Genomic DNA, 12,025 nt, shown 5'->3' with positions numbered 1-12,025 from the left:
AAGCACTAGACTACAAACCACAGGGTTGGCAGTTTGAGCATCAGTTGCTCTGTGGTAGAAAGATAAGGCTTACTGCTCCCACAAAGATGTACAGTGTTGGAAACCCTATACAGGATTTCTATGAGTCAGAACCAACTCAATGGCACTGAACAGCAACCATCCATGAACATGTTATTTCTCTTCATTTGTTTATATCTTTAATTTCCATCAGGAATTTTCTGTAGTTTTCTTTGTAGATATTTTAAACATATTTTGTTTAATTTATTTCCAAGTATTTTATCTTTTTGATGCTGTGCTAAATTGAAATTTTAAAATTCATATTGTTTTTTATTTGTTTACTGCCAATTTACAGAAATACATCTGAGTTTGATTTACTTGCCTTGTATCTTTTAACCTTGCTGAATTTACATGTCACTTCTAATAGTTAACATTAATTTTCTTTAGGATTTTCTATATAGACAATTATGTTATCTGTGAATAGAATTGTGTCATTTCTTTCTTTCCTATCTCTGAAGGGACTTCAAAAATTTTAATGGAAATTAGAAGATTATATGTGTGTATATATCCTCACCACTGGACCAATAAACAGTGTCCATATAAATAGAGAAAAAATTAACATCAAAGACTTCATTTTGCTCAGATCAACCATAAACACTTATGGAAGCAGCAGTCAAGAAATCAAACAACATATTGCATTAGGCAAATCTGCTGCACAAGACCTTTTTAAAGTGTTCAAGAGCAAAGACATCAGTTTGAGGACTAAGGTGCATCTGATCCAAATCATGATATTTTCAATAACCTCATATGCAGATGAAAGTTGGACAGTAAATAAGAAAGGCCATAGAAGAATTGATGTGTTTGAGTTATGCTATCAGAGGAGAGTATTAAAAGTACCATAGACTGTCAAAATAACAAACAAATCTGTGTTGTAAAAAAGTACAACCAGAATATTCCTTGAAAGCCAGGATGGCCAGACTTTATGTCTCATACTTCACACATATTATCAGGAGGGACCAGTCCCTGGAGAAGGACATCATGTTTGGTTAAGTGGAAGATTTGAGGAAAAGAGGAAGACCTCCCAATGAGATGGACTGGCACAATGGCAGTAGCAATGGGCTCAAATATAGCAACAATTGTGAGGTTGGTGCAGGACTAGGCAGTGTTTAGTTTTGTTGTGCATAGGGTTTCTATGAGTCAGCACTGACTCAATGGCACCTAACAACAAGAACTATAATAGCAACAACATGTATAGTTTATTTATTTACTTTTTGCTTTATTAAACTGTCTAGGACCTCCAATGCAATGCTGAATAGAAGTGGTGAGAATAGACAACCTTTGTTTCCAGTCTTATTTAGTATGATGTTTGTTAAGGTTTTTTTGTAGATACTTTCTATTAGATATGAAGAAGTTCCTCTGTATTCCTGTTTTCTGACCATTCTTAAAATTATGAATGGGTTTTGGATTTTGTCAAATGTTTTTCTTTCCCTATTGAGATGATCAAAGAGCCCTGGTTACATGTCGGGATGCTAGCCCTAAGGTCAGCAGTTCAAATTCACTAGCCATTTAGTGGGAGAAAGTTGAAGCTTTCTTTCTGCTCTCATAAAATCTACAACCCTGTAAATCTCTTTAAGGGCCACTATGAATCAAAATCGACTTGATGACACAGAGCAGCTGCATCGAGATCATCATACAGTTTTAGTAAATAAAAAGCTGATTTAATTACATTGATTGACTTTTAAAATGTAAACCAACCTTACTTTCTTGGGATAAGCTCTACTTTGTCATTGTCTCAGTTATCTAGTGCTGCTATAACAGAAATACCACAAGTATATGATTTCAACAGTTTGGGAGGTTAGAAATCCAAATCCACAGCACTGGCTTTGGAAAAACTTCTTTGTGTTCTTTCAGCCCATCATTCCTTGGAGATCTCCATGTCTCTTGGCATTAGTCTTCACTTGGATCTAGGAACTTCACAGTGTAGGGAATCCAGGGCTAAGGATGCACTCCACTCTCAGCTCTCTTCGTTGGTGATAGTAGGTCCCTATTCTCAGCTCACTTCTCTTTCTTTTTATCTCTAGTAAGATAAAAGATGTTGTGGGCCACATTCCTGGGACTTTCTCTTACATTGGATATGAATTATAAAATGGTTAAGGGTGATGTGTGTAGCGCTGTAAGATAAATTGGATGGCTAACTGTAAGTTTGGTGGTTCTAACCCACCACCTGCTCCTCAGAAACCCTATACAGGGTTACTCCTTAGAAATTGTGTATGGGGTCTCTCCTCGAAAATCCTACACAGACACAAAGGAACTTAACAACAACAACAGCATACCCTTAATCCTTTTATTGGTATATCATATCAGATCACATCATGGGGTATGTTCACATAACTCTCAGACCACTGAGAACCATGGCCCAGCCAAATTGACACAAAATCTTAACTGTCACAGTCATTATGTATTATTCCTCTTATTTTACAAAAAAACTTCTATTGTGACTTGAGTGAAGGTTTACTGGACAGATCATCAGTTTTACATTCAACAAATCATTGCAATGTTTACAATCCCCTCCATGCATCATCAGCTAACAGTATTTACCTCTATTTTCCTTGATTTTTTTTTCTTTTTTTGATGTTCAGTACCTAATTGAAAACACATATTCATTTAAATGTTCAAAAGGCACATTTTTCAAGCCAGCCTCCTGTTCACTGTCTTTCTCATTCTATGAGCCTATAGTCCTCTGCTGCTCTGTCTCTCTCTGCCATTGCTTCTGCCACCATGTCTATTGTTGCTGCTATTCTGGTTAGGATCCCTCGCCCCTCTCAATGTTCTTCCCTCTTGATGGTCCCAGGTTTTGCTGATCCTGAAATGACATATTAACTGCTCTCCCCTTTTAGTTATTGCCATTAGTCCTGATAACAATTATTCACAATTGAATCATAAAAACCTATCCCCTTCATTACCAGACTCATCTGGCCAAGAGGAAAACTATTCAGTGGGGATTCTATCTTACCTCCCTTGTTCTGACCCTAAACACCCTCATGAAAATTTGCTAGCCACCCACTTCATGCCTTTATAGTTGCCCAATTTTGATAACCTAAGTAAGTTGCCCATCCCTGTCAACCCAATGAGGAGGCAAACTTGATCCTTGATATGAAGAAACCTTTTGGTTGGAATTTTGGCTAATTCATCCATAAGCACATAAGTAGCAATTTTCACTTGCTCAATATATCAAACATCTTTATCTTCATCTGATCGAATTTTGGTCAGTAAGCCATCCAAACTAGATCAACTGGGTGCAATCTGCAAGTTTGGGAGTTCTTGCATGTCTCCCACCACTCAGACTAACTGGCCACTTCACTCTTAACTCTAGCCCCCAGTGGCTGGCCAGTGTCCTTGACTTTGGGTGATCACATGTCTCCCTAGACTTCAAACCAACCAGCCCTTCCTCTTCTGTCTTTCATCTCAAGGTCTATGGAACATGGCCAAATTGAGCCATATCTCATTGTTGCATTTCTCCCACTGCCACTCACCAGTTAACCAGGGCATTTATCAGGGACCCTACAAGACTGTTAGTGTGTTCCCTTTGGTTTTCAATCCTAGAACTGGGTTTAGGTTGCTGGGCTGACTTTTCTTGCTTTGATGACTCCAAGTCAAATAGCTTGCTTGATACTGTCACAGGCAACCAGTCTACTTCTCCCCACCGCACTCCACACCCCTGGCTGTTTTTTCTTTCAAGAAGTATCTTCTGTTCCTATAGCCAATCCAGGTTGGACTGTGTATATTTTCAATTGGAAATGTTCCATTTCCAAAGGTTCTGGGTGAGGCTCATAATTTCACCTAAGGCCCCATACTCCACAAAGGCTTAACAAGAAGCCTATTTCCCTGGGCATATTCTAGTACCCTTTTAAATAATCAAATCAGTTCTAGGCTGAAGATGGGCTTATATGATTTCTGTAATCATATTTCTCAATATTCCTTTCTATCCCACTTAAATGTCTATATTGCAATAATAAGCAGAGGAAACCAATACCCACAAAACTGTCAAGCACCTTAGCATTATTTCCCCTACTTTATCCACTCAGACTATGTCTCTATCCCTATATCACAGAGCCCTGTTATTCCAAGGCTATGCATACATCACAGTATACCTCTGTCTATTCCATTTAGTCCACGCATACTTCCCTAAGCCTTCCTCTATCATCACCATTCATTTACTCCCCTCCCTCCTCTGGTGTATAGCCCTCCCCCTCCTTTTTATTGCTCTCTCCATCACCTGAGCTATTGTGCATCTATTTCCTAACCTATGAGTTACTGTTCCCTCCCTCCTTTCCTACCTCCTTATCTACCCTGTTAACCATCAAAGAATTATTCTTTTAACATATAAATCTTTTCTTAAGCTTTTACAATAATGGTCTTATAAAATATTTATCCTTTTGTGTCTGATTAATTTCACTCAGCATTGCGTCCTAAAGGTTCATTCATGTTATGAGATGTTTTACATCTTCATCATTATTATTCAAGGTAGTATAGCATTCCATTCTGTTTATGTACCAAAGCTTATTAACTATTCTTTCACTGAAGGGCACTTAGGCTGTCTCCATCTTTTTGCTGTTGTGAATAATGCTGCTCCTATAAATATTTACAGCCTCGGAAATGCTGTGCAGGTCACTATGAGTCGGAACTGACTCCACGGTACTTAACCACAACAACATGTAAACTATCACCCAATTCACAATAAAAACTTTATAAAAAGTGAGGGTTATAGCCCTGTTGTGGTGCTGTAGGATACCCAGGAGCATTTCAATAGTAAAGTTTGAGGGTCGCCATCATAGTATTTCTCCTTTGATGCAGAGAGAAAGTTGAAAATATTCCTTTCCCAATGAGGCTGAGCCTTAGGCTTCATGCCCTCAGGAAGGGCACACACTACAGGGCATGTCCAGAGAGGACATGAAAAGCCTGTTCCTCTGGTGGATTGTGGGTAAAAAAAAAAAAAAAAAAAAAGGGAACAGAATGGCAGGAGCTGGGAGTGAGGTATGTACCATGAAGACAATCACTCTCCAGAGTCAGGGAGCATGTTTAGGTTCCAAGGAAAGTCAGAGACAGAGAATGAGCTCTATTTTTAACTCCAACAGGAAAATGCCTCATAGGGTATTCATTTCCTTCATCAACAATCTGAAGAAGACACCTAAAACCTAACCAAACTCAGAGTCAAAGAGTCAATTATGATTCATAGCAACCCTGTAGGACATGGTAGAATACTCCATAGGAGAAGGCACTCTACAATAAAAATAGGTCATGGGATGTTTAGTTGTAGGTTGTGTCTGAGTTTAGCTCCCCAGAGTCTACCTCAGCTCCCATGTGTCATGGAAGATATCTAGAAGGTTCTGTGTACTCTGTAGCAGGACATAATGGTGCTGGTTGACCAGTCAGCCTCTGAAGACATGGTGGGAGCAGAGTAACTCTGTAGTGTAAGTCCTTCAACTTTGTTGTTGAAGATTGTTTTGGTTTTTATTGATTCTTTGTACCTCCTTATCAATTTTGAAATCAGCTTGTCAGGTTTTTTTTAAATCAAATTTAGCTTGATTTTCATTAGAATTGCTTTGGGGGAAATTGACACATTTCAAATATCATATTTAAATTGGTGATATAACTACCAATTTATTTAGTTCTTTAAAATTTTTTATCAATAATATTTACAGTCTTCAATGTGAATATCTTACATATATTTTATTAAATTTATTCCCAGGTATTTGCTGTTTTATATTGTCGATGCTATTGAAAATGGTTTCTTTCTATTACTTTTTTTTTTTTTTTTACTTTTCCATTTTCTTTTAGTTTGTTGCTGGTGTATGAAACAAATTGAGTTTTATATAATAATATCATATACTTACTAAAATCTCATGGTAATGCTAATAGTTATAGTTTGTGGATTCTTCTGAATCAAATACATGCAAAACTATGACATCTGCAAGTAATGTCAGTTTTGTTTTATCCTCCCCAAACACTACATGTTTGACTGTTTTTCTTGCTATTGTGTTACACTTTTTACACCATTTGGTTCAATGTTGAATAGAATGGTGACAGCAGATACACTAGTCATCCTTCTTATTTCAGGAAAACAGCTGTCATTCATTACTAGATAAAATGCTTAGAGAATTTTTGTGGATACTTTTATCTGATGAAGAAAATTTTCCTTTTAGTTTGTTTCATTACCATAGGTAAGTGTGGAATTTTATCAAATGCCTTTACTATATCATTTGTGGAGATCGTATTTTTATTTTTACCTTTTAATGTAATGAATTATATTGATTTTTCCAATGTTAAACCAATCTTATCTTCCTGGAATAAGCTCTACTTAGTCATGATGCGCATCTTTCTTATGTTACTGATTTGTTTTGAAATTATTTAACTTCTTATATATTTATGTTTTCTTGAATCTATGTTCTATTTTTTTTTTCCTTGGGATGTCTTTGCCATACTTCTGTATTTTATACTGGCCTTATAAGAAAAATTGGGAAGTGTTCCTGCTTTTCCTAGTTTTGCAAAAGTCTGGGTATGATTTATGCTATCTCTTCTTAAAATATGTGGAAATTTTCACCAGGGGATTTTTAAAAATTATGCATCCAATATCCTCAAGTGATACAGGACTATACAGATTTTCTATTTTTTATTCCGTTGGTTTTCATTAATTATGGTTTCAAATCATTTGTCTATTTCAACTAACTTTTGAAAAATATTGACATAGTTTAATAAGTCTCTTATTTTTTCTTCAATGACAAAGGAATCATTTTTTATTCTTTATTTTAATTAGTTGTACCTTCTCTTTTTTCCCCTAGAATTATCAGTTTTATTAGACTTTCACAGAAATTAATTTTGGCTTTATAACCCATTTTAATAGACTTTCTCTCAACTTCCTTCATTTTACTTTCTCTAGATTCAGTGTATTGTTTTTCTGACTTCTTGAGATGGATGTTTAGATAATTGATTTCTTCCCTTTTTTCCTTAATATATGCATGTAAGTCTGTATATTTCTGCCAAAGTCTTACATTTCACTCTACATATTTTTATATGAAGTCTTTTTCTTCATTATTTACTTAAATTATTTTATAATTTCCATAGTAGCACCATCTTTGACTTACAAGGTTGTTTGTAAGTGTAACATCCAAGCATGTGAACAATTTCCAGTAATCTCTTCATTATTAGTCTATAGTTTAATTACACTGTGGTCAAAGAGCATACTCAATATGGTTTCAGTCTTTGATATTTGTTAAGATTTGATTTTTGGTTCAAGGCATAGAATAGTTTGGAGTAATATGTGTATTCGTTAATTCTTTAATACAATTTCTACAATATTAATTTGGTCATGTTTATTAATTACTTTATTAAAATCTGTAGCCTTCCTGGGTTTTGTCTGTTTATTCATCAATTACTATAAGAGCTAAGTAAAAATTACTATTATAACTATGTATTTCTCTAGTTTTCGTTTTATTCCTGTCATTTTTTACATTATGTATTGTGAGGCTACATTGTTATGATTAGCACTGAACTGCTAACCCCAAAGTTAGCAGCTCAAATTTACCAGCTGCTTCTTGAAAATCCTATACAGGGTCGCTATGAGTTGGAACCAAGTAAACAGCACTTAATAGCAACAACAACACAACTTCTCTCTGTTGACTTGATACTTTTATTATGAAATCATTTTCTTTCAGCACCTTGAAAATCTCTCTGTATTGTCTTCTGGTGTCCATTTATTCTCTTGGGAAGTCATCTGTCAATCTAATTTTTGTTTCTTAGAAGGTAATGTATATTTGTCTGTTTTTAAGTGTTCTATTTGTTTTTCATCAGATTAGCTATGATGTGATTAGTGATGTTCAATTTATATTTAATCTACTTGAGATCCATGGTGCTTCATGAAGCTGTGGTTTAATAGCTATCAACATTTTTTAAAGATTCTGAGTTACTACCTATTCATATATAATTTTGCCCTATCATCTCTGTTCTGTATGTCTGATACTACAGTTGTACTTATGTAAGATAATGCTTTACCACAATATTGTATGTCTAAATATCTCTTATCTGTTATTTCATGGATTCACTTTTTATTTCTAGAATTTTTATTTTTTACTTTTTTCGTTTCTTGGTTTCTAGTGTAATTATCCATCTTATTGTTTAATTTTTTGAAGTATCTTAATTATGATATCTTAATGCAAATAACCTAAATATCAGATCCCAAGGCTATGCTTCCACACTGGTGTTTTATGACCAAGGAAATGGGAAGAGATGCTGCTAGACCCCAAAAGCATTGGAACAAGACATGAAGCCAAGGACAGAGTTATAGGATATGGTAATGGTGTGATTTAAATTTCTATCAGTTAATGTCACTATCTGATTTCTTGCAATTTTACTTATTGTGAGAAAGGTTGTCCATACCGACAAATGCTCAAGTAATCCAACCTATACTTATTTTAGTGAGAGAGAGGTTTTCTTTATTAAATTATGCAAAATTGGGCACCCAGCCCAGTAGACCTGGGCAGACACACTGCATGGCCGACCTGTAAACAGTTTTATTCCCCTGTCCCGAAAAAGCCCCTCTTCACTGGGTATTACAATGTCATATTCTCCTTCCAAGGTCACCTACTAGTCCTAACTGGAAACATTATCATTTAAATTTAGTTTCCCCCTCTCCCCATGAACTTTTACTATTTCCTTGATGGTTGTATTCTTATTTTATTTTCAATAACCTCATACATGCGAAAGCTGGACATTAAATAAGGAAGACCATAGAAGAATTGATGCTTTTGAGTTATGGTGTTGGAGGAGAATATTGAATATGCTATGGATTGCCAAAAGAACCAACAGATCTGTGTTGGAAGAAGTGCAGCCAGAATGCTCCTTGGAGGCCAAGATGGCCGAACTTCATCTTTCATACTTTGGACATATTGGCAGGAGGGACCAGTCACTAGAGAAGGATATCATGTTTAGTAAGGTAGAGCCTCAGAGAAAAAGAGGAAGACCTCCATCGAGATGGATTGGCCAAGTGGCAGCATCAATGGGCTTAAGCATGGCAACAATTGTGAGGGTTTGTTTTGTTCTGTTGTGCATAGAGTTACTATGAGTCTATACTGACTCTATGGCACCTAACAACAACAACAAGAAGATGGTCAAACTAGTTCTTCACTTCCTTTGTTATTGTAGCCTGCTACCCCCAAGATTTCCCTTAGTCCTAAAGATGGACCACATCCACAAGAGTTATTTCTACTTTTTTGTTAAATTTTACTGTTTTTTTTTTAAAATGCCTGATGTGGTGCTGTATGATCAGCACTGGACTACAAACCATAAGGTCAGTAGTTCAAACCCACCAGCTGCTCCTTGGAAACCCTGTACAGGACTGCTATGTGTCAGAACTGAATCAATGGCACTTAACAACAAGTTATTTTAAGATTTTGTGCTGGATATCATAGATATCATTGAAACTTTGGTTTTAATTTGCTTCAGGGACAGTGAGGCTAGAATCTGATCAGCTTTATCCCACCAGGGATTTAAGTAATTTGAATATAGGCTTCATGACCTTTGAAAAATGATGTATGTTCAATCTGATTGCTAGGATATATCTTTCTGGGGCCCAACTGAGAGCCTGGAGTGTTTATCTATGTCCCTTGCCTCAGGAGGTCTCAAACTCATTTTTGTTTCCCAACCCCATTAATGTAATAGATGACATGTCTGCTTATGCTGAGCTTTGAGCCACAAATGCACCACTCTATTCACTTCTTCATCATAGTTGAATTTTGTCCTCTAAAGGCTGCTTTCAGGAGACCAAATAGTTAAAAATCTGATGGAGCCACAGTTGAACTATAGAAAAGATTCTTTAACATCTCAAAACAAGATTTTTGCAGTGTCAACAGTGTGGGCAGAGGTAAAAGGAAGTCCATTTTCATGCAAGATCACAATGCCCTTGAATAGAAGTCCTGTGTGTTTAATCTGAAGTTTAGGCTTCAGCTCTTCAGGAAGCATCTCACTATAATGAGCACTGCTGAATGTCGAACCTTTTTCCTAATAGTGCTCCATAACTGTTGTTGTTGTTAATTGCTGTCAAGTTGGTTCTGACTCATAACTACTCTGTATAAGGTTTCCGGGGAGCTGTGGGTGAATTTGAAGCACCAACCTTGCAATTCAAACCAATTTTGTGGTGCAACACATTAACTCACAACACCATACCAATACTGGTGGTAATGCTTATGTGCTGTGGAATCAGTTCCAACTCATAGTGACCCTCTACAGGGTTTCTGAGGCTGTAAATGTTTACAGAGGCAGAAAGCCTCATCTTTCTTCCATGGAACTGCTGACCTTGAGGCTCTGGTAGTGTAGTAGTTATGTAGAGCGTAGAGTAGAGCTGACCAGAAGCTCTGGTAGCATAGTGGTTATGAATCGGGCTGCAAACCTCAAGGTCAGTAGTTTGAAACTACCAGCGGTTCCACAGGAACACCTGAGAATCCCAGAAAACTGTAAGCATCAATTTTTCAGCTGAGCGTTTTCTAACTTGGCAATTGAGAATATTTCTATTCCATATGTTGCCTTTTACTTGGCTCATGGTGATGAATCCATGTCTTGTCATTAGTAACAACTTTTTAAAAGAAACCTTCACTTTGTACCTTCCTTTGAATATGGGTCCAAATTTTGTTTCAAATTCAAAGAATCTGTCCATTTCATCTAAATGTTCAAACACTTCTGTTTATGCTCTTGTGTGAGATGTTTTGGTACACATCTCACACAAATTCTTTAAAACCCAATTGTGTTATTCCATAGGCAGAGCCATGGCTGATTTGCAAATTACTTGTCTATTCCACAGAATTAATTCAAGTGCACACTCAATGTTGTCATCAGCCATAAATGGGTGTTTTAATATAACCAGAGTATTGATAATTTTTTACTCACCTTTGAATTTTGCACATGTCATATCATTTTAAGGAGCCCTGGTGGCACTGTATAATAAGCACTGAATTGATAACTGTAGGTCAGATCAGTAGTTTCTCTGTGGGAAAAAAAATAATGCTTTCTGATCCCATAAAGATTTACAGTCTCAGAAATACTATGCAAGCTCTCTATGAGTTAGAGTCGACTTGATGGCAGTAGGTTTGATATTTTGCTTTTATAATATCATTTTGTGACCATTGTGATAAATAGTGTTATTCAAAGAATTTGTCCATTTCATCTAAATTTTTAATTAATTGACGTGAAGTTGTTCATGATATACCTATAGTAGTCTGTGAATATCTGTAGAATCTGTAGGGAAGGACGCCTCTCTGATTCTTTATCTTTTCTTCTTTAAAAAAACAAGTCTTCCTAGAGAGCTACCAATTTTAATAATCTTCTCAAAGAACCACTTTCTGGATGTTTCTCTATTGTTTGTCTACTTTCTGTTACACTAATTTCTGTTTTTAATCATTATTTTCTTCCCTCTACTTTGAGTTTCCAACCTTTGTCTGTCAATTTGTCATTCTATGGTGGCTTGTGTGTTTTTGTGATTCTGGAAGCTATACTATGTATATTTTAAATGCCAACAGTGTCACTCACAAAGGATAGGTTTCAGCTGAGCTTCCAGACGAAGACAGACTAGGAAGAAGGAGAGAAGGACTACCAAATAATTAGTGATGGAAAACTTTATGAGTAGTCCTGGAGCATGGTCAACAGCAGAATATTGAATATATAAACATGATGATGTTGTTGTTGTCAGGTGCCATCGAGTCAGAACCGACTCATAGCAACACCATGCACAGCGGAATGAAACAATGTCCAATCCTGGGCCAACTTCTCTACCGCTGCCACACTTGACTCCATCAATGATTCCACCTGGCTGATCCATCTCATTGAGGGTCTTCCTCTTTTTCTCTGACCCTCCATCTTAACCAGCATGACATCCTTCTCCAGCAACTGTTCCCTCCTGACAATATGTCCAAAGTATGAGAGACGAAGCTTAGCCATCCTGGCCTCCAAGGAGCACTCTGGCTGCACTTCTTCCAAAACAGAT

The 12,025-nt window shown here is 36.4% G+C and overlaps 1 protein-coding gene across 7 annotated transcripts in view; it reads left to right on the top strand.

Annotated features, from left to right (window-relative positions):
* SLC8A3 (solute carrier family 8 (sodium/calcium exchanger), member 3) overlaps positions 1-12,025 on the top strand; it is a 280,420-nt gene that overhangs the window by 181,965 nt on the left and 86,430 nt on the right. The window lies entirely within an intron of this gene.

This window comes from Chrysochloris asiatica, unplaced genomic scaffold (assembly GCF_000296735.1).
Source record: "Chrysochloris asiatica unplaced genomic scaffold, ChrAsi1.0 scaffold00079, whole genome shotgun sequence".
NCBI lineage: Eukaryota > Metazoa > Chordata > Mammalia > Afrosoricida > Chrysochloridae > Chrysochloris > Chrysochloris asiatica.
The sequence above is the reverse complement of the archived record's forward strand: the minus strand, read 5'-3'. Positions and strand labels throughout refer to the sequence as shown.